Raw genomic sequence first — 23,855 nt, forward strand, 5'->3', positions numbered from 1 at the left:
GTCTCTAATTTCTTCACTGTTGTTCTTTTGAAGATGACTCTGCACAGAGGTTAGGAGTGCTGTGGAAGACTCCCCATAGATTAATGAATAAGCTATTTGAAGGAATAAGTGTGTATGTGTGTGTGTGTGTGTGTTAGAAAAAGGCTAGAAAAGTCTTGTTCAGATTCATGTGTTTTTCGAGACAGTTGCTTTGCTGAGAGCCAGGTTCTGCCTTGGATCCTGCACAGATGTTTTTCCTGCTATGCAGAGAGGAGGAGGCTTGGAAGTAGATAATCTTTAAGGTCCCTTCCAACCCAAACCATTCTATGATTCTGTGGTACCTCACAGACACTGTTTGCTTTTGCTGAGCTCCCTGTTTTTCTGAGCATGGAGGAAGGTCTTATGCTGCATGTGATCAAGAGTCAACACTGAAAATAGGGAGAAGACTTTGTACAATAAAATATGTGACAGTTGATCAGGCCAATGTACAGTCTCACTAGATTGATTCCTGCTTCAGACTAAGATGTGAAAACCATTATAATGCAGCTTACATACCTGTTTTTTCTAATTTTAAAAATTGACAAGGTTTATTTGTTTCTTTTCCCTAAATCATGACTCACGGGTTACTTTGTAAGTCTTTAATTCTTACATTTAATATTTTATTTTAATGGCTCAAATACATATTATCTGTTTGCGAAAAAAAAGAAGAGTGAAAAAAATCAACATGTAGGTCTAGTATATGTCTCTGTTGTCTTGGGAAAAAAATAAAAATGGAAGCATACCTTGCTGGTTAGTAGCTGTTACACAATAATAAGTCTTATAATTTTTACCTTCCTGTTTCGACTAAAAGAAATATGCTTTGGGACATAACATAACCTTCTAAAAATAGGCTAACACACATGTTAAAATATGAAACCTGGTGCTTAAAGATCCCACTATGACAACTTAAGTATAGCCATGCTTTTTCCTAAACTCTAGGATTTTGGGGGTTTGTTTTTAAACTTTCCTTAGCAGAACACTTGCTATATAATTACAGTTATTTTTTCTAATATTTTACTAACATTTTCAGCAACTGTCATTTCTGCTTTATGAGAATCAGAATGAGGTCATCCAGTAATCAGAATGAATACTTAGTTCTTATACAAAACCGTTGACCTGTTGGCATGGAACAAGTTCACTCCTAAGGCTTCAACTGAGATCTCAAATAACATATGTTTAAAAGACAGATATGACATATCCTTATGTCCTAGACCATTTCCAACACTGCTTTCATCAATGAAGTATTATGTTGTAATATTTCGGTATTGATTTACACTTTGCTGTACTAAAATGTATTCCTGTATTTACTTTGCTGCTATATAAAGAGTAGACTTCATTGCTGAGTCTTTGTGAGACCTGGATTTTTTTCACAAACTGAAATTATTGGAAAAACTGTTCAAATGAGATTTAGTCATAACTGTTTCTTACAGATCACCTTATCTTGGTTAAAAAAGTCATCTTTTTATGCCTGGTTTTATATCCTTCATCTGAGTTTCCTATTAATATATTTTGCATTCTGATCTAAGAAGTGCAGAAAATCTGTCCCTTTCAATGAAGTTTTGCAATTCCTTACAGTCCCGATAAAAATAACTTTTCATGTTGGCACCCTTTTTAGGTTATAGTAAAACTATACTGTTTAGACTAAAGGGTTACTTTCTTAATGTTAAGGAAAGCCGGCCTACCTTTGTTCTTCTAGCCATCATCATGCTTTCTGGAAGGCAGCTGCTGTGAGTAGCAAAAGGGTTAACAGGAATAGAAAGGGCTTACAAAAGCATACGAACAAAATAATTAATTGTTTTGTGGTAGGAAAGAAAAAGAGGTAGTTTTTAATAACCACAGTTAGACAGCTCTGCCAGGGCATATGTCATTTTGTAACACAGCTAAAGCTGAAGCTGCTAAAGGCATAAAACAAACAAGGCATTTGGTGTCTTAACATTTCAGTCCAATGTATGCTCTTTCATGTTTAATTGCTTGATTACAGTTTACTGTACATTTTAATGGCACAGACTCTGAATCACTCGAGCTAAAGCAGTGTATGATACTGTGGTGCTCACTGCATTTTTCCAGTCTAAGTGGAATTCATTAATGTGCCTAATCAAGCAAATGAAATGATCTTTTGTGCCATTTGCTCTGTTCCTTCCTGGTTTTCTCAACCAAGTAGAATCTATGGGGGACTTAACAGCTTTGCAAGTAAAAAAGGGAAGGAATAAAAAATGAGTAATACGATAATTTTTGTGGTATTGAAAATGGCAAAAATACTGTTTGGCAGTATTGATTAATCCGGCATTTAGCAGAAAACAGCAGATTTCCATTTTTCAAATAATATTACCTGATTTGTTAACTATTGATTTATCTTGGTCACTGAAGCATGCTATAGACTACACAATATTGAACTTCCAGATACTCCTTCAGGGCAATGTTTAAATCTTGTTGATGTTCAACAAATTATTTTACCATTAATTAAACTGCAAATCAGTAAGTCAGTTCCTACCACCTTTTCCTTTTTTTTTCCGTTTTCCTTTATTTCCTCTTTCCCCCCTTTCCTCTTTCCCCTCTTTCTTTTAATGAAACAGAATGTAAAAGTTACATAGCTTGTTTGGAAATTTGCATGCTTTGATTTGTAGTAAATCCATGATTTCAACATAGATGATTTGCTACTACAACCAAACAGCTACATGACTGGTAGGGACGTACTTTTGTAGTACGTTACTGAACTCACCAGGTTTTGTTAAACTTTGATAAACATGATGGCTGCATGGCATATTACAAATGAGAGTTACAATCAGATTTCTCTTTTTCTGGGTTCTGGTCATTTTTTAAGTGCTTTGCTTAAGGACATCATTGGTAGAGTTCAAATTAAAGCTTGGCTGTAGTCACATCGATAAGTATTTTATAGACTTTCATTAAAAGTGTCACCAGCTGTTTTGGATGATACACTTCAGAAAGAAACAGGACTTGTTAGCTGTGGAATGAGTAGCTGCATCTTTCCACCTCATTAGTCCATCAGGATTGCCCTCATCAAGGGAGGAAGCAAACATAAAGACCCACAACCTCATTGAAACTGGGCACAGAAGGTAAAGTCTTTCAAGCAAAGTAGTAGTAAAACTGTATTTGACTTCTATGGAACCAGTCTAGAACCTGTAGGAAATGCCAAATTCCTTCCCTGAGTTTCTGCAGAGGTGATGGATGGTTTGTTGCAATTGAGCTGTTCCAGGGCAGATCATGTTCTTTGCTGTTTACTGGGAAGTGCCTAATGCAGGATTAGATTGTGTTGTCTGCACTAGCTACTTTATCCTCCAAAACAGTAGCCAGAGGACTGGGACTCTGCTCAAATCCCAGAGCAAAGTAGAAGGTGGGAGTAGAACTGAGCAGTGGGGCAGTGTTGGAGGCTGAACCTGGCTCTTGCCATAGGAGGCAGTGTGCTGCTGCAACGCTTCTGGTAATGAGTAAGGGATAGAATAGTTCCTGTTCACATCACTATTTGCACTTGGACTACAGCTTTTTTGCAATCTGTAGACTTTTATCCCATTGCTATCAAGCCATATGAAATAGAATATGGGTTTGTATGTGTTTATCCCCTCATCTTCTTTCACAGAGAAAGCGCCCATGTGTCTAGAGTGAGCTACCTTGTTTTCACAGGGAATTTTTTGCACGGAAATTTTGATGTGATAGCATCTTGTATTTCTACACAGGTTGTACAGCCTTGTGTGAAAGGAGAAAGCCACAGAAATGTGCTAAGTGTGCAGAGCAGGTAGCAGTGAGGGTTGTGATGGCCATTCATGCTGCCTTGGCCCAGGCTCTGAGAGCTCTTACCTAGAGACCACATTAACCCTTATGGTAAAGGTGCTTTTATCTTTGCTGTGTGAGTGTCTGTCATGTACACTTGTAATACAGATCCTGGTTCTTTTATGTTTATTTTATTCCCTTAGGGTCAGGGGGTGTGTTATTAAATGGAGATATAGAAAATGGAGGTACTACTCACACATAGCAGTCTCAAAATGTAATATATTTTATGTATATAAAAAACTCAAAACATCTCCTTTCTTAACAGTGAAATTATAATGGGAGCAGTGAAGGAGGGATAAGAAAAAACTCGGTGAACTTCATTAAGTGGTCTCTTCTGATGAATGGAAGACCGAATAGCAGCAGAGTGGTGTTTTGAGGGTATTCTTCATTTGTAGCTATGTGAAAAAAGGTATTCTGCCCTTCTGATCCTGTGGGCAGGCAGGGTACTGAAATATGCAATAGTCCTGCTATACATATTGTTTTAAAAAATACAATTTTTGCACTTCTCATACCGTGGTTTTTGAGATAAACCCATCAGAACGGAGGAATGTTTGATCATGTGCAAGGACATATGCACCATCCACCCAAATACAGCCAGTGTGGCTAACCTTATGTCTCCTAGCACATATAATCTTCTTTTAGCCACAGTGCTGTGAGTAGCCTAAAGCAAAGTATGACTGAGTAGTTATGCTTTTTCTCTTAGATTTCTGCTGTGGTATACTCACTAAGGCTCTATTCCACAAGCACAATCAAGGAGTAGTTTTACTCATTGAGCCTTTTCTGAGCAAGTGAAGCAATTAAATAATCAGGTATGTTTGAGCTTTCTTATGCCATCTATTTATGCACACATTTTCACAAACAGGCTACAAATTGTTTTTCAAAGATAAATAAAAATACAACGATTTCTGGCCCCTGAAGTCTATTAGCTCACAAAATTTAAAACATACTTCTGAAGGTCAGAAGGAGCAGAAGGTGCTGTCTGCTCGTGCCTGTAGCAAAAAATATCTGATCGGAGAGCCTGATCCTGTCTCCCCTCACTTCACACGCAGTGCCTGCCTGCTGCTGAGAGAGATGAGTGCTGGTGGTCCTTCCCATCATCCTGTGTCCCCCATGGCACTGGCTGTGCTGGAGGAGCCCAAGCTCCTTTCACTTGCCCCTCATGTGCTGCCAGGTCTGGTCTAGAGGTGTGCTTGCGCACTCCTTTCTGTTTTCAGTGCACAAAGATTCCTTTTACATAAACTGGTAAGTCAGGACCTGCCATTTGTATAAAAACTGTCGGGCACTCACATTAGCCAAAAGTGGAACAGGATAATCATTCTTAATTTCCACTTTTAGATATAATGATCACAGTCCTTGAAGCTCACTGGAACAGAATGGGTTTTCCAGCATACAGTACAAGTCAGATTTAAAAGCATAGCTCCGATTAGTTCAACCGGTGTGGCTGATTTTCTCCATGGTGAAAATATCTTGCATTCATCTCAGATCCACTTAATTTCTACTTGCCATTGAATTTTTCTCTATTGATCAATGGCCAGTTCTGCCTACTGTAGTGTAATTCTGGCTATTACCAGAAAACAACAAGAGTAGCGTTCCATCAAAATTAAGTAATCCAGGAAAAATCCAGGAAATCAAAGCCTGTGCTCACTTGTACTGGAGCAATTTTATTGGCAGCTGTAAAATTCTATGGTTTTAAATCCTGGCATTAAATTCTCTGCTGTTAAAATCATTCAGTAGATGACTGTGAAGTCTTTTTATATGTTCTCTGTGTAGCTGTGAATTTACACGTGTTCAGCTTCTGTCAATCTTGAAACAAATCTCTTAGCAGCAAAGAGGAACTAATACTGCAGTTTCCTATTTCTTAATGCCAATGTGGTCAAAGTGCCCCTTGGCTTCCTCTGTGTCTCATGTGCCGGGATTGTTCTATGTAGATGTGTTGAAGATGCTGGTGTGGTTTATCTTCTGTCCTATCTATCTGGTCCTGATCTTCCTCACTATGAAAAGTAAAAATCCCGGGTTTCAGTGTGATGGACAAATGCTGTAATATCTTACTAGTCATGCTTATAAAGGCTTTTGGGGGGGGTTAGCACAGAGGATTGACTTAGTACAGCGTCTGTAGCAGCTTCTTTTGCAACAAGGATAGATTTTTGCAGGAGCCCAGGTGTTTGTGTAGTTTGAAATTACAGATTAATTCCCACTTGTCATAATCCTGATGATATTCTGTCTACAGAAGCATTATGTGCTTGTTCAAAGGTGGAGACACATTAAGAAGGTATCTGGTATTTTTTAAACCTATTGCAGCTAGTTTATAAGAGGAAACAAAAATAATTATTGCAACCCTGCTGCCAAAGCTCCTAACTGTTCAAAGCATTATGGTAGTACTGAAATGGAACCGCTATTTTTTAGGGAAAGATTATTTTGGCCAAACAGAACATATATGGCAGCAAGTAATATTGCAGCATATGCCATTTAGTTCTCCTGTATGACTTTGTTTTGCATTTCACTATGTCTTTATTGACTTATTTGAATAGTAATTATACCATGTGCCAGAGTAGGATTGTATACATAGGAATCACTCTCAAATACGATTCAAAGGCCACAAACTTGTTCCAAAAATCTGAGCTCATTACTGAATGCATTAACACAAACGAATTGCAAAATGCATTAACAAATCCGTAGTATCTTTTAAATTTAAACCCTCTAGGACTGTGGAAATCTGTAACAGTGAAATCAGTTGTGACAGCATGACTGTCCACATGTTTGCAAAGTCTCGGTAATAGTATAACTGGAAAGCAACTGTACTTGCACTAATGCACCATAACTATTGAAAAGAGAAAGGGAAAGCTAAGAATAATTGAGAAGCCAGAGAGAGAGAATACATTAGCCAGAACAGAATAAATGTTCAACTAATGTCAGTCTGCCAGGATGGGAAAAGCTCTAAATGTAAATCCACATAATTCTCTCAGATCTCTTCTCTACAAATTCACATTAGTCATGAATACCAAATACACTGATTAAAAAGTACATCTGTAAGCTAAGAAGGCTAGAACAGAAGAAAAAAAAACCTCAGTAAGATCATCCACTGGTATTTGATGACATAGTTTGCAGACCAAGCAAACAAAACAAAACAGAAAAAAAAGAAGTGAAATCTGTAGAAATCATGTCTCCTGTACAATCTCCTAATTGCTAGCAGACATTTTTTCCCATGGTTCTTTAGAGAACAGATGGTGTCCCTGTTATTTGTAATTTGGTTGCAGTACTGTAGAAATGAGTGTAATGCTGCAAGTTATTACATTTTAAATTGTGCTTTTCCATTGCACCAGGATTGTGCATTGTAACATCCATATCCAGGCCTTTTTCTCATCGTTTTTAACATTTTAATAATTTTTTTCTGTCTTAAGTAGGAAATGTTTGTTAAAAGGATCAATGCCCTGCCAAGACAGGAGATAAATAATGAAAGTGAGTTTCAGCTTAATCTTCATTCTTCTATAGTTTTTTACAGAGATAGTTAAGTCAGATATTTCGCATCATGTTTATGCTGAAAGCAAATGGGGATATTTGTAGTGCTTTAAAAAAGGATTACATGACCAGAGTGACAGAGTGCGTTATATTACTTCAAATGAGGAATGATATTCTAATACATACTGGTACATATGGGCAAACTATAATGGTATTTCCTGGCAATTCAGAAAGGTATTTTTGCCCATTTGCAAATGGAGCTTTTTTTTTTTTATATATATATATATACACAGACTTTTTTCTCCTCTATTTCCTCAGCTTCAGCGCTGAATACATAGATGTTATGATGAATTTTGATGTGAAACACATAAACTAAGAAAAAAAAATAAAAAACGAGCACCAAAAAAAGCCCCAAGAAACAAACACCCAATGCCACTAAAAACAGGGTAACACAAAAGTAACCTTTCTAGAAAAGGAGGTGTTTTCAAAAGCAGTCACTCGAGGCTGGTTTAAGCGCTTGAGTGGTGACCAGTGGAATGTGATTTCCAGTGTGGCGAGGTGACCTGGAGACCAAACACTATCTTCAGACGCATGAACCAGCTAAAAGGGGCTAGAAATAATATGCATGATTAGAAGCAGTCCCATTGTCACATCAGAAATAATACTAATAAATTTGAGAAGATTGACAAAGGTGATGTTTCTCCCAGTGAGAAGCTTGATCCGTTTAGCTTATCAGTGAGAGACCAAAAGGATGATATTTCATGTTCCAGAGAAATGTTGGTGAAAACATTTACTCTAGTAGAAAGCCACCTAATTAAGCAGAAAGGCATGAAGTGTTCTAATGAATGAAGGCTTCAGTCTAACATATTAAGGCTTGAAATGAGACATGATTTTAAAATGCTTAGAATTATTAACACTGAGAACAGCCTGCACTGGTATTCGGCAGATTCTCCTTCATACAAAGTCTTAAGTTGAGCTGTTTGCATGGCTTTCTGAAAGCTGTTTTGTACCTAACAGGAGGTTAGGGACTTGATCCAGAGGTAGAGATGCATGTCTGCACACTGAGCTAAACCTGGATCTCTGCCAGACTCTCCCAGCATTCAGAACATCCATCCCTTGATTGAGGCACCTTTTGTAGCTTGTAATCTTGTGGAGAATTTAGGGTCAGGGAAAATCATGGCCTCCCAGGTAATGTTCTCTTTGATGCAAGGACAGGGTGATGGCAAACCATGCCGAGACTTGGCACAGGTAGAAAATACGAACTGGGAAGTGGATGAAAGAAGCTTTTTAACTTGAGTGAACACTTCTGGATCAATTTAAGTGTGAATCTGAGTGAGTTGTTTACTGAGATGTTTTATGGTGACAGTGGTTCTTACCTGTTTGTTGCAGCCTCCCAGAATGAGTGACCTCAAGCTCAGCCTGCTTGTGGTAAACAGAGTACTTTAGCTCCACATTAAAACCAGAAAGCATGATGTACAGTCCTGTTTCATGTGGTGTCTTGGCAGAGCTGTGTAGTTGCCTGTCCCAGGGCCAGACAGAAGCTGCCACTGCAAGTGAGCAGTGGCTGAGGCTGCCCTGCCGTGCAGGTCTCATAACTTGCTGAATGGGGCAGAAGACCCTGGTCATGCAACACATAAAATCATAGAATCGTTTAGGTTGAAAAAGACCTACAATAATCGAGTCCAGCTGTTAACCTAGCACTGCCAAGTCCATCACTAAACCATGTCCCTAAGTGCCACATCCACACATCTTGAATACCTCTAGGGATGGTGAATTAACCACTGCCCTGGGCAGCCTGTTCCAATGCTTGACAGCCCTTTTGGTGAAGTAATTTTTCCTAACATCCAATCTAAATCTTCCCTGGCACAACTCATTTCCTGTTGTCTTACTGTGTGTTACTTGGGAGAAGAGAACAACTACCACCTCACTCTATCCTCCGGTCAGATAGTGGTAGAGAGTGACAAAGTCTCGCCTGAGCCTGTTGAGTCTGAACAACTTCAGTTCCCTCAGTCACTCCTCATAACACTTGTGTTCTAGACCCTTCACCAGCTGGTGTGTGTGTGCATGGCACTCAATTTTAAGCATTGCTGTAGAAACCTGCGTGAAACGTGGAGGGAGGGAGGGATGGCTCTATAGAGAAGAAAGCTTGGAAATGTGTGCATGCGTCTTGGAAGCAGACTATGGATGCAGCTTTTATTGTGAAAATCTGCCTTAATAAGGAATTACTATTTTTTTTCCCCCTTCAGTACAGTGTTTTCTTGTTCCTTTTCTAGTGCTTAGTGCAGGAAACATTCACCCTTCTGTAACCAGTAGAAGTGATGTAAAAAATTACTCTGGTCTAAAACTTTTTTAAGTAATGGCATATCATTTTGATTTTTTTTTTTTATTGTGCAAATAAAAATAGTGGTGGGATAACTGCATCTAAATATTACTAAGTACTGATGATATCAGGAAGTGCTGAGAATGAATGAAATGTGAAGTTTCGATCTCATGCTTACAGTTTGATTTTATGATTCACTGAAGTATGTAGCAACTGCAGTGATCCTGGATAGTTGCCATCATAAAACAAAGTACTGTAACTATTATTTGAATGTGTAAATCACAACCAGCATATTCACTGGCTGTCACAGCAACACGCATCCAAATTGGCATTAAAATTATTATCTTCATACTTGGGCTGGGAAGACTGCTATAAAGCAATTTTCTGCTGTCCATCCTCTTCCCATGCAGTGAACTGGGATTGAATGCCATTCTCTGGGGCTGCTAATTCCACACCAGCCATGAATGCAGAAATGTTTTTGATTTAAAAGGTAGTGTCAAGGTGAAATTTTTCATTATGGGGGCAGGGTGGAAACAGTGGGGGAGGAGAGTCTCAAAGAATTCAGTAATTGAATTAATGAAAGTATAATGAGAGGAAAGAAGGCTGCGTCTTGCTTCTTATTGACTTTTACCATGTCCCTTTCAGTCACAGAAAAATGTAACGTTCCTCTTTGTTCTGCAAATATTGTCAAGATGATTCATTTACCCTTTTTAACTTATTATAAGGCATTCATGCCATGGATTTTTAATTAAAAAATAAAAAGTAAGGCTCAGCCTTTTTTATTTGGACTACTCAGTTTGCATTTCAATCTTTTTATATGGCTGTCTTGTTGAGCCCTTAGTTGCATGTCATTTACTTCCCCTGCATCTACCCTTTGGCATGATTTGAAATGAGAGTGGAGATGTCTCATTCAAATTCAACAGACTTTTCCATCTAAAAATTCCCACACACCTTTTTCTTCCATCCAGTTGTACAGGAGCACTTGCAACAACAGAGGCAGCATTCATGAAAAAATGAAACTAGGCGCTGATTGCGAGAGATAGAGCCCACAACAAGCCTCTTTGAGTTATATGGTTCTCATTGATTTAATTCCTGAAGGAGGAAAGCGCTCACAATTAAACTGCATGGAAATCGGAGGGTCTTCAAGGCTTCCTGTGTCATGTCTGGTCTCAGAGTTATGTAGCAACATTTACCTCCTTGCTGAGTTTTCACTTCCAAGCAGTTTAACTGTACATATATGTCTAGTTTATTGCTTATTTTACTTTTCTTTGCCTTTTTTGCTTCCCCCAACCTGATTCCCAAGCATGTTATTTCTGGTAGTAGAATGCAGGGTTGGATGAATGACTCCACGGGGGTTCTCCTGCTCAATATTCTGCAGGGGCTCTCCTCGAAACCCTTTAAAACCTGCTGGCAGCGAGCAGACACCACTGACATGTGACCTTAAGACAGCTTTCCTCTGGTGCTGTACAATTCCCTCTGGAATATTGTTATTAATTTTTATTTGTTAAACTCTGACACTGTGCCAGGCAAAAATATCAAGCCAGTTCTGGTTTCAGGGAGCGATAGACCAGAGAGACACAGAAAGATTAAATGTATGGGGAGACTTGAGAGGGAAAAGAAATTTGTATATAGGTATGATATCTGTGTTTAATGCATCAACACATAGTCAGACACCCCCGACCACGCGATCAAACTTCCAAACAGATTTATAGCAGGTGACTTGTGGTAGCTTTAGCAGCAATGTGTTTGTACCTGAATAAGGATGTTAATAATCAAGAGCAAAGACATTGGATGAGAAGGAGCTTAACTTTGATGAGCTGGCAAGTGCTCTCTTAATAAGTCCAAACTTATAACTGAGTATAACAGCACAGTCTTCCTCTTGTTTCAGTGGGGGTGACCTTCTTGCGACTTTCATTTACCCAACACCGAAAGCTGATGTCTTGGGTTTTAAAGAATCTTTTGTTTGAATTTTAATAGCCTGCATTACCTTATTTCCTTTCAGAAATGACAGTGAACAGTATTTATCAGTTCTGTAATATAAATTTATCAATTTATATGTAAACTATTTGCAGGTACCTATGTAATGAGCACTATTAATCCTTTATAAAGATATGATTATTTGCCACATTTTCTTTTAAATGCTTTATTCTCTGCCCTTGTCTGCTCCATGTCTGCTCTGTTTATATTCTTACTACTCCCATTATCAAGGGAGTTTTTCACTGCCTTGCAGAAACATGCTAAGTAGCTTGATTAATGTTTGTCATATGCAGTTCATTTTTTTCCTTCTGCTTATACAGTGCCATTGTACTTTTAAGGGGGTTTTGTAAATTAAGTGTGCACCATATATATGCTGTAAAGGAATGCTTATCGCACTTGGGATAAAGCAAGATGGTGAGTTTTTTAGCTCCCACTGAAACTTGTTCTAGTCTGAAAATTGTCTTCTGCTTAGCAGAGCTCCATTGTGATAAAATCTTTTTCTGGTTGTAGCTATAGCAGGCTTGTTATGAAAGGAGGTTTCTTGGCTGTAAGAAATAGCACATGGAAGTTGAGATGGCATTTTAAACTTTGTCACTGTAGAAGCAAAGGTCACTATCATGTTTGGCTTAGAATTTCTTGTTGATTGCTCAGATTGCTCTGTTATAGACCACATGGCAAGACGAAAGCTGGCACATTGGGAAAAGAAGAAAAGGAAGGACCAATATATATATGATTTTTTTAAATTTATCCCCAATCATGGCGTATGCCTAAAAATAGTCCATTCCATTGTCCATTGCTTTCAGTCCTTAGGAGATTATTTGCGTGAGTATCACTTCAATTTTCCTAAAATTGAGAATAGTTTTTTTCATGTCTGCATGAGTTGTAGTTTTCTGTTCATTTGTCATGGGACATCAGGAAAATCTTTAGGGAAGCTGCAAATTTCCAACTCTACAGTATCAAAATTCCTGTAATTTTTCTCATTCTCCTGGTACATTATGGTAAGATTTTTTTTTTTTCTGTGCTATAAGACGCACTGATTTTCACCATCATTGATTTTTTTTTTTTTTCCCCATAGTGGTTCATTATGAGTACATTCAAGCTCCTGGGTAAAAAAAATAAAAAAATAAAAAAATAAAAAAAAAATTAAAGAACAAAAAAAAGTCTAATATTAGGTGTCATGGTTTAAAAAGTCAGTTTACATTTAGCAAGAAGAGAATTTACGTTAAATCATTTCTACATTGGACTTTTTTGCTAATTCTTGCATTTGTTTGAGATTTTACTTCTTGATCTGTAGGGCAGGGAACACAGTAAATCTGTTATGCCTGATGCTAGTAATTCATGCAGAATGGACTGTGATGGATTGCTTTGCTTCAACAATTGAAGTAAACACATGAAATTTTTTACCTTGAGACTTACTAAGAGATGATGAATGAGAACCTCTGTGGAACAAGAAGTAAGGTGTACTTTCCTAGGGTCTACCATAAGGCTGAGCAATCCCTGTAAATATGAGGAAAAGAAGGCAAGTATCTCTCTGGAAATACAAACTTTTCCAAATAGAGACAGCGAGGCACTCAGTGGAGCAAGACTTTGTATGAACTGGTCTCCAAAATGATAATAGCTGGACTAAATGAAACCTCTTTTCCTGGTGGCTTGTTCTCTTTTGCTCTGTTTGTAAGCCTGCAATAGAGCAGCTCTTCCAAATTTCCTACTTAATTTAGATGAACTGAAAAGGTGTTGGCATTGTTCTGCGTACAGGCTTTCTCTCTTCTTTGGGGAAATGATTATCTAAAATGCAGTTTCGGGCACTGAATTTCTGCTAGTCCCAAGCTGAGACACCCTGACATTTTAATTTTAGGCTCTGCTAACCAATATCTTGCAGTTCTCAAGTCCATTGAATGTTTTGATAGATTCAGGGTCTGGCCTAGCTTTGAGAAATTATTTCCAATTATAGTCTTGCCACAGCAAAACATGAAGATCAGCATTGTCAGGCTTGCTCCTTGCTAAAGGCATCGGACCATCTTTTCTACTTATGGGAACTGAGACTTGTATCCCTGCACTGGAAGCCTATTAAGAGAGGTTACAAGAATTTGCACACATTCAGTACTCCCACTAGAAGCGCTATTAAATTAAATAAGCAGTTGTTAATGAGAGCTAAAAGTACAACACAGAGAAATAAGCCAAATTGCTTGGAGTGACATAAAAAGCCCAGCACATCCCTACAATATCCCAGCATAGATGAAATTTACTCAGTTAAATCAATAGCACACAGTCTATGTTTACAAACTGGCAGTCTCCATTTAATGAATGAAATTGTCTTTGTTTTATTCATCAACAGGCTGACACACTGTGCACAGTTAAATAGTTTCTTTAGAGTCGTCTCTGGTTTTGTTTTTCCTTCCTTCTACCCACCCTGAACCTTTCTTATTTCCCTGTAAATTGGATGCAAGGAATTCTGCCTTCTTACAAGATGTGCTCAGTATGGATGGTGATGCTCTCAGTTCCTCTTGGAAGGCACTGCAGACTGAAAACCTGAACTTGCACTTCTCCCCTTGGTATTGTTTGATTGCCTGTGCTTTGCCCTGAAGCATAGTAGAAACCGCCACTGACAGATAGACTGCATTCATTTGTACATATAACATTTTAAGTAGAGGATGTATTCAGCATAATGCTCCCTTAATTAATGTATCTGAAATCTCCAGCTTTACTGCAGCATTCAGAAATGTGTATTCATTAAAAAGATTTAATAACTTGATGATACAGCTTTAACTGCATGAGTGGTTTAAACATGTGGACACATCTGCCTTCTGCAGAAGGTCAAACCTGGGACACTTCCAGGTGTTCATAGTCATCTGTCTTGCTTCTCTTTTTGCTATGCTGTTGTATCCAAGGCTGCTGGATTTTTGTGTCAGCACAGTACTAAGTTGGTCATTTTAAAATGCCACTCCAAGAGGCAGGATGAACCACTAGGTAAAATACCGAACAAGGACTTGACATAACTGTGAGATTTGCTTTGTTGTTTTTGTTTTATATGATGTTTACCAGATTGCAGCGGTCAAGATCAGCAAGTCCATATAACTTGCATGCATACATTTATTGCTAGGTATGAGTTTGACCTACTTTCTGGAAGTCGTTTCATAAACTGCCTGTGGAGCTAGGTTAGCATGAGTCTAATCAGTTAATTATCTAGGATCCCCTTATAACTAGTGGGGAGAGGTAAGTACTTCCATGTGTGATTCAGCCCTGTGTGAAGTCAGTATGTGAAATGCTGGGGCAAGTAAACTTCTGGATGTGCTGGTATGTTTTCTTTAAACATTGCAGAAGCTGAGGCATCTAATTTGCACCAAATATAGCTGGTAACTTGGAGTCGCTGAAGTTAACTGAATCTACAGCTCTTTTTGTTCTCCTCTATGTTTAGGATGCTAGATGAATACTCTTAAGATAAAATCACTAGAAACTGTGTAGTGCTTACATGAGTGGCTGAGACTTGCTACTGTTTTCAATTCTCCAGCCTCTGTAAAGTCCGAGCACCTATATGTATTAGCTTCAGACATGCACGAATGCTCACAGTGTTAGGAAGGCGGATAAAAGGTGATCTCCTGGAGCTGGTTCAGCTTTTATTGCATGTAATTCAGTATGCCTGATTTTCCAAAACTTTGTTATAAAACTATTGTCATTTGGTTTGGGTTGGGTTTTATTGTGTGTGTGTGTGTCTTAGGTAATTCTAAGTCGGATATACCATAGGGAAATGCTAGATTAGTGCCTTGGGTGTGTCATTCTCAGACACCAGGGAACATTTTGAGAGGCTGAATCACAGAAAATTCAGTAATTTTGTTTTTTCTTCACAATTTTCGCATTTTTTTAAACATAGTCTGTGATTAATTTATTTGGCTTCAAGAAAAGTATTACAGCATACAAAATTTTTCCTTAATGATTGACCGTCACTGTATTATGACATATATTTATATTAACTTTCCGCAACTGTCTTAAGCTGTGTTCAGATTTCTGTGCTGTTCTAGAGGCTGGCAGAATAGGTCAGCTGTACAAGAGTAAGGTTTTCAGTGCATACAGTATTTAACATCTGATTCTTGATTTTTTTAAGGGCATTGGTTAATTATGGCTTTAGCATGTACAAAAAATTCCTATCATAATTACATTAAATCTGGATTGCAACATTTTCCTTTGCTCATGTTTAAGCTGTGGCTTCGTTTTCCTTTTTGCTTTTATTTCTCCCGTCTTTGAGAGAGTTGAATCCAGTAAAATGCTGCCACTTCTAAGCCAACTGAAGCTAGCTGTGATTGTTGATGCTCAGAGTGTGACTGATGGTGCTGGTACTTAGCACTGAGCAGAATCAGCTCCCCTGCATGTGCTAAGTCTCCTCATGGACTATTTAATCTGCAAGGAGAGCTGTTATCTTCCAGCAGGAGTTTTCTCTGGGTTCCATTTCTAAAAGCAACTGTGAGACCAGATAAGGAATGATACCAGAGAGAAATAAGAAATGGGAAAAGAAAGAAGTGAGAAAAAAAAATGGGATATGTTATAGAAGAGCAGATAAATATTTGAAAGAGAACAGTTATTAAAATTGACATTCTTATTCTCCTAACCCTTACAATCACAGCAGATCTTATGCATTTCTATCATTATATAAATTAAAACATACTGGTGCTTCAAATGAGCTGACGGATCTTGCTACTTTTGCCAGTGTGCGAAGATGTGGGATATATTTACCTTGAAGAACATGCAAGCTAATCAATGTGTCTGTCAGAGAAGGTGGTTATTTCAAAAATCAGTTTGTTTTGGTTTATTTTATTTTGTTTTATTTTTCAATAGAATGACAATGGGTACATCCAAGTGTAGGTTGTTTGGGCTTTTTTAATTGTCTGGAGCCGTGGTGTTACACCTTTGTTTTTTCAAGTTCGAAAGATCAGAAACAAGAGGAAATATGAGGAAACTTGCTATGGAGAGATTATCATAAGTGTTTCACATCCTTGGTTTGTGCTTTCATATTCGTCACCTATGTGACTTAACATGAGGCTCCTCAAAATTCTTTGGGTTATTTTTTGGTTTGGTTTTGTTTTCCTTCGTAGCTGTTTTACACTTGAAAATATTCTTTTCCCTCACAAGGGAAAGGTTGCTTCATGCTTTCCTTGTTTCCCACCTGATGTTGGGATTCCTCCCTCAAAAACCTGTGATTTAAGGACATGGTGAATTGATAACACAAATTTGTTGGGATTACATGAAATTTGATCACGATTATTCCCAATCAACTTTGCTAAAGGCAGTGTGGAGGAAATATGGTTTAACGTGTCATTGGGTTTGCCTCTTAATTCTAAGAAAAAATATTGCTTCTATCAGTTTAAGCAATATTTCCTGAACCAGGGAGTTAAATACTGCCATATTTGTCAAATGCGTACCATGTTTAGGTGTCTTACGGAGCAAATTTTGAGATCAGTATGGGACTTCAGAATTACCCAAGGGTTTTGTTGTTAATTTCAGTGGAACAAGATTAAAGAGTTAAGGAGCAGATATTCCTACTGTCAAATTGCTACCTAGAAAACCATTTTTGGACACTGAAATTGCACTGTATTGATTTACTGATTTATTGATTAACATTTCTTTAGCTTTGGACACTCTCTACTTCCATGGCCAGACACATGATTTAGAAAGTACTCTCTAGACTTAATCCTCTGTAGGAAGGAATAATGCAAGCCACTAAAAAAATTAGTAAGGTATAGTCCTATTTCAGCATCAGATCTGCTCTGTGTCATAACAGGTGAATAACGAGGAACACCAAGGCAGCATTTAAAAACTTTATGAAGACAGGAAAGACTCTTGGCAAAATTAATCTAGGGAAGAAAAGTAAGGTACAGGAGAAGGATATGGAAGAGAAAATTAGTGTAAGTACAAAAATATTTTATTTCTCTGTACTTTTTAAAGGCTGTTTAAATGTTTATAGGGTTTTTGCATGAGAATTTTAGGTTTATAGACAAGCCTCTGTGGACAGTGCTAGAGAACATGAGGTAGCTGTATTTTTAAGTCTTCTATGCGGTTGGTTTGTTATTTGCAATATGCTATAGTTTTTCCAAGCACTTATTTTGCATTGTGAGCAAAAATCTATTCTTCATAACACTGCAGCCTTACTAAGTATTTTGATAGGTGATGCTTTGCACTGTGGCAGAAACAGCTAAGCGCCTGACCTGCTGGCCGTTGTTCTTAGCACATTGTCAACACGTGTCCCTCCTGGTGTTCACATTCTGTTCAAAATCCATCTTCTGATTTAATAATATTTTTGCTTAACAAAAATTATTAGTTTTTTCTAGTCGGAACTAGGTGATCTTAAGGTCCTTTTCAACCTTAACCATTCTATGATTCTATGATATGTATTCTGTTCCTTGAGGAAGCAAATTATGCAATGATTAGTAACCTCAAGCATCTGTCAACATGTCCTCTGGTTTGCACCGTTTATGTTAAACATACTTTATGTTTAATATTTTCTACTTATCTTTGTGTGTGAATCCGTCCTATGTTATTTGCACATGGCTAAAATGAATTGCCTAACATTACACATCACCTAAACCCCCTGCATAAGACTTTGAATATGTCCACTCAGAAGATGATGACTGCCCTTTGTATGGGCATACACAGCTTGAATGTCACTAGCTCCCATGCCAGCAGAAGTGCAAGTGCAGCAAATGCTTTCTGATCCAAGAACGCATTGATCCTTAGCACACTTCTGTAGCAATCTTGTCTTTGGTAACCAGGTTGGCCTAGATTAAAACCATTATGCTCCACAACTATACACAAAAATCTTTATGCTTAGAACTTATGTTTATTTTTACCCAGCTCACCTCACATGCAACATTAACCCACACATTAGTATCTGAGTAACAGGAAAAATCATTCAGATGCTAATGTTTTCCTAACTGCTTTATTGCTATTATTATTAGTATTATTGTTGTTATCATCGTCATCAAAGCCCCTCTTTATTGTGAATTTAATATACCTGGCTCACAAGTATTTTTTGGACACCAAATAGGTTTTCTTCCTTAATGCAATTTGTATAATACATATGAAAGTCTTCGAATCAGTGCCAGAAGCACAATTTCTAAATTTTTTGAGGACAGACCTGGAAATTAGTATGATAACGCAGAATTTTGAACGCAGTATTTTTAAACTGATGTATAAATGAAAACAGAGCTTACCTCCAGGCATCTAAATGGTGATTCCAGATTTTAAATTCAAGTTTAATAAAATTTGGACCTTAGAAATATGACTGGTTTTAGAAGCTTTTCAAGAAAACTTTTTTAAAACACCCTGAGCCATGCTATTACTTAATACATCTCAAAGTAATATTCTTGAAAACAGATTTTTTTATAGTACTCAAACTGAAGAAAAAACAACAAACCAAACCAGGGCCTGGGAGAAAAGGAATCGGGGTGGCATATTTATGTAAACATCACCTTTTTATTGTAAAAATATTTTATCCATGCTGAGATGTGTGGCAGACAATCCATTCAGAGTTAACCTTAGAAACATGTAGAAGTGCTTAAAAGATATAAGTTAACAGCTCAAAAGCTTTCTCTTGCATTATTCTATTTATCTGTTTTCTATTTATGTATTAGTACCAAGCACAGAGGTTTTATTGTTGCATTTGTATTTAAAACTAAAGAGTTGTGTGTGTCTCCAAGGCAGGGAAATAGATACCCTAGGTTTTGATGCTTGGGGTCCTGTATATGTTGCAAAGATCAGACCTTTAGATGTCTATAGTGCTGGGTCAGGGCAACTGCAAATAATAATCTAGGAAGAGGCCTGGCAATGTTCATGACTTAGGTAATCCTGACTAATTAAATGTATTTACCCAACATGGGACTTTTTTTCCACTGTGATGCCTAGAAATCTGCAATATTAATGGCTTAGGAACTATTTTCATTTATTTTCATTTTTTAAAGTATTAGCCTTTTAATGAAATGCATATTTAGTTCTCTTATTGTCAGTGGAAAATACAATTGCACTGTAAAGAAAATAGACAAAACAGAATGAAACGACTTACCTGCCTTCTTGTTGCTAAAAGCGATGTGCAGTGGAAAGGTGCCAAGGAACATTGTGAAGATCTCTGAGCTGTTGCCAAGGGAACTCCAAGTTGCACTTTGTAAATGTTGGGTTATTTTCCTGAAAAGAGAACAAAAGTCTTTTGGAAATTTTGTCTGTATCTTTGGTTAGAGTTGTGGTGAAGTCTTAAACTGGAGAATGCAAGACCATGCAGGCTTCCCTGTTGGTTCTGGAGTTAGCATGTTTGATTCAGAATCAAATGCAGAGACCAGAGATGTAGATGAAATTCAGTACAAATAAATGTAAATTAATGCTTCTGTGTGAAAAAAAAATGCTAACTTCCCAAATAGAATGATGGACCTTGAGCTGCTGACCATTTCTGCTGTAGAGCAAGATCTGAGTGTTATGGTGGGTAGTTCTATGAAAGCTTTAGATAAATTTACAGGAGTGGTCCAACGCCAAATAGAAATGTAGGACTTATTAGGAAAGTAATCATGACAGCATCACTGTGTGATTGTAAGATCACACAAGGCAATTTTACGTAGAATACTGTGAGTTGTCCTAATCTCTCTGTCCCAGAAAGGTGTAGTAGACCTGGAAAAGTTTCAGAGAAAGAGGCTTCAATAAACAATACTGCAGTAGCTTCTCAACTGAAGTATTTGCAATTTCAGTTGCTTTGCATCAATTTTGCTTTATCCTAAATGTTATCACAGTCCTATCTTGCTCAAGTAGGATGTTTCTTTTAATCTTCTTCACAAAGAATGATACGTCCCCCTCTTTTTATCTATGAGTAGAGGGTCTCTAGGAACCTTGCACATTTCAACGACAAAGCTTAATTTTATTAATTTGGCTTACATAATTATTTCATCTGAGATTGTGAGCTTTTTAAATATCTGTGTTTGCACAACTCAGTTATAGACAGAGAGGCCTCAGGTGAGTGGTGATGGTTGTGATATGTGCTTTTAATAAGTCTGGGTTTCCTTTTAGCTGTAAATTTGCTGTGAAAAGAACAAGCACCCAAACAGCTTTTTATTGTCTATGGCAGCACATTGTTAGCAGAACACCTCAGGTTCAGGGGAGATGTGATTTTCTACTTAATAGAAGCACCAGCAGGAAGAATTCTCAGTCTCTCTTTGTGTTTGTTGTTTTGTTGTTTGTTGGTTTGGTTTTTTCCCCTCTTCTATGGCATTTTCATCAGGCATAGAAAATATAATAAGCAATTACTAACAAACGCTTCTTTAAGTTCTGAAATAGGTATGAAAGACATGCTTTTTTTTTAATTATTTCTTTGTATAGCCTACAAGAAATCTACTATATTTTTGTTGTTGTTTTTGTTTGGCTCTAATACTGTTTTCCTCGAGAAACATGAAAAAAATTTGAAGAAATATGTGTTTTCTAGATGAAACATTGTATAGCGAAGGTTGCAAAATGATTGTTTTAACTCTGGCTTACATTCTCATAATGACACACCATAAAATTATAATGAGCTGATATCGTCCTATGCATGAGTACTTTCTGAACATTTGTTTTGCCTAGAGCCAATTCCCAGCACAAAAAAAAATAAAAAGAAAGAAAAAGAAAAATAACAGCACAGTAAGTGTACTGTGTTTGAGGTAGATATTTTTTAGGAAGGCATCTGAGTAAACCACTGGAAATTATTGATTGATCACCTGAAACATAAATTTACTGAAGTGCAAAATCAGTTGCTGATAGAAATATCCTAATCTTCATGGGAAGTATTTAATTTCACTTTATTCAGTGAATTCTGTTCAGCAAGCTGTTCCCTGAAACGTAAGAAAAATTTGAAATTGGAAAAGACTGAAAGTTGGTCTTAATTTTGAGTCTGGTTAAAATACAATATAAGAGAGGGTACTGCTTACTAGGTCTAAAATTTTAAAGACTGGGTTAACCAAAATCAACCCATTTAAAATGCAAAATACAGGTAATACATCCTTTGCATTTGAAATTATTTAACAGTTTAAGTTTGGGTAGATATTTTTCGTTTTTTTCTTTTATTTTTTTTAATGTCTCTAGTGCACTTAAGTGCTTAGATTAAATAACTTGAGTGAGAATCATTCACCTGGCATTTGCGGTTGAATTCCAAGCAGAAAGTTTGCCTTCCTTTTTATTCAGTGGGAGAAGGTAGCCAGTACAGATTTGCAAATCATCTCGTGATTAAAAAGAGGAACCACTCACTAAAGTTGCCTCTTACCTCATATGACTTGAAACAGCATTGGTTACAGTCTGAGACTAGGTGCTTAAATTTCAGATGGATGAAGTTAAGTGAGATTGCTCCATGACTAAATCAGTTTAGTATTTTCTGGTTAGCTTAAACTGAGATACAATTTTCCATCCATATGCAGAGACCCAAATAAAGAATAAAATTTAACCATGATCTTGTTAGTAAGAAACACTCCAGTCACTATTTTCATACTTAATAAAGAGTAAAAATCAAGAATTTGATTAAATTTGTACTAAGTGACACAATTATGTTGGCCAATGTCTATGGGTATATTGTGTCTAATGTTCCTTGGTTGCAAGAAGAGATGAAAAATTATACCAGCCAAAAACACTCAGCTTTTTTTTTTAAGTAAAATACCTTACAAATGAAAAATAAGATCAAACTTAAAGATTTAAGTCAAACTCTTCTATTTACTGATTTAACTTCTGATTAAATTTGTTGATTCTAATAATTTTGATTTCAATCTGCATACTCTGACATACAGTGAATTGTGCCATTAATTTGTGTGAAGCAAAGCACCTGCACAAGTCTTTGTAGGGAGTAGTCCTTGGAGCATAAGGCTTCTCCTTTAATTGTTAGCTAATCTTGGGTTTTGTGTTAATTTACAGTTTTATATTTTCTTTAAAGAGATAACACATGTTAACTACTTCATCTACAATTTATACCTCAGAAGTGGGATTGTTGAAGACTTTTTTTCTCTAAGGGACTGGAGTGGGTCAGAGGAAGATTTTGCTTCATTCCTTTAACAGCTGGTCTGTAAATTAGTACCAAGTAGATGTGGAAATTCAAGTTCATGCTAGGACTGGATCCAAAATAATTGACAAGTATTTGTATTGTATTTCTGATTCAAATAAATTCAATAATGTAGTGCATTTTGCTAGATTTACTTCTGGATTTCAAAGGTCAAAGGACTAAATTGATGGCATCTGACAGAATTTTATGTTTTGTCAATATGCTTGCTAGTGTTCCTAACAAACCTGCTTAACAAAACCTGAATTTTGTTAAGCCAAAATTCATCTTCTGATAATGTCAGTTCTTTTAAGAAACCTTCAACAAATGCATTCATTTGTGGCATTGTCCTGAAATATTTAAGGTTAGCCTTTTCATAGTGGCAGCGAATAATGTAACATGCTAGTTTCTTATGCCTCCGAAAATAGACAGATATGCAATAGTAGGAATAAGCAGATAACTTTAGCAGAAGTCGACACATCTGGTAGGCAAATGTGTAATAGTATTCCCAAAATCTCATGTTTAAAAAGTAAGTATGGAAGGAGAAATAAGAATTCAGTGGAAAAGACATCAGTGATTTAGTGTACATGTGAATGAAAACCATCAGGTAAGGTTCAGCTAGGCAAGCTTCCATTATTAGGCTGAGAAAGACTGCAGTATGTGTGTATTCAGTTATGTCAGCATGACTTTATCAGGAAAAAGTAAAAGTGCCTTTAGCTGTTAAACTGATATATAAAGGTTGTTTTCATTATAGACAAACAGGATTTTACAAACTTGCTGATACCTTGATGTGGCACCTGGCATTTAATATGTTAGAAAAAGTAGCTTGAGCTGTCAGAGCTTTGAAGCAGAATATTTTTTAAAATGGAAGGAGGTGTAGTGGAGATTTGATTTTACTTGATTTCTGAGACTGTCGGGTTTTTATGGTGTACCATGAGCAACCATTCTGAAAACAGCTCCAGTAGAAGTTGATAATGTTTCTCAGCCCACTCATGTGAATGACTGGGTATTTCTAAGCTATTGGTTCCAAAGACAGCAGCAGCTGATGTGAGGAGCTATATTTTTGGCACCCAATTCTGTTCTGTGTTTGCTGCAGGAAGCAGTGATTCCCCTGCCTTTCTGTTCCTCGGCAGGTTCAGATCATGCAGCACTGCTCTGCCCTGCTGAGTTTTAGTTACTGACAGCACTTCAAGTAATTGAGAGGAAAAAGGGAGGGAAATGGACCTCTTATTTATTTCTTATAAATCCCCCAAAAGATAGTGTGATGTGTAGAGAACATGT

General features: G+C 37.1%; 1 protein-coding gene across 2 annotated transcripts in view; it reads left to right on the forward strand.

Moving 5' to 3' along the window:
- PLXDC2 (plexin domain containing 2) overlaps positions 1-23,855 on the forward strand; it is a 254,784-nt gene that overhangs the window by 54,301 nt on the left and 176,628 nt on the right. Inside the window, exon 2 of one of the 2 annotated variants that reach the window (XM_057432785.1) lies at positions 17,328-17,451. The exons of the other annotated variant lie outside the window; for it this stretch is intronic. The gene's annotated coding sequence lies outside the window, so the exon portion shown is untranslated. The remainder of the gene's footprint in view (positions 1-17,327; positions 17,452-23,855) is intronic. 2 annotated transcript variants of the gene reach the window in all.

This window comes from Pezoporus wallicus, unplaced genomic scaffold, assembly GCF_028554395.1.
Source record: "Pezoporus wallicus isolate ANWC-B61680 ecotype Strahan unplaced genomic scaffold, APGP_CSIRO_Pwel_v1 scaffold_2584, whole genome shotgun sequence".
Lineage (NCBI taxonomy): Eukaryota > Metazoa > Chordata > Aves > Psittaciformes > Psittacidae > Pezoporus > Pezoporus wallicus.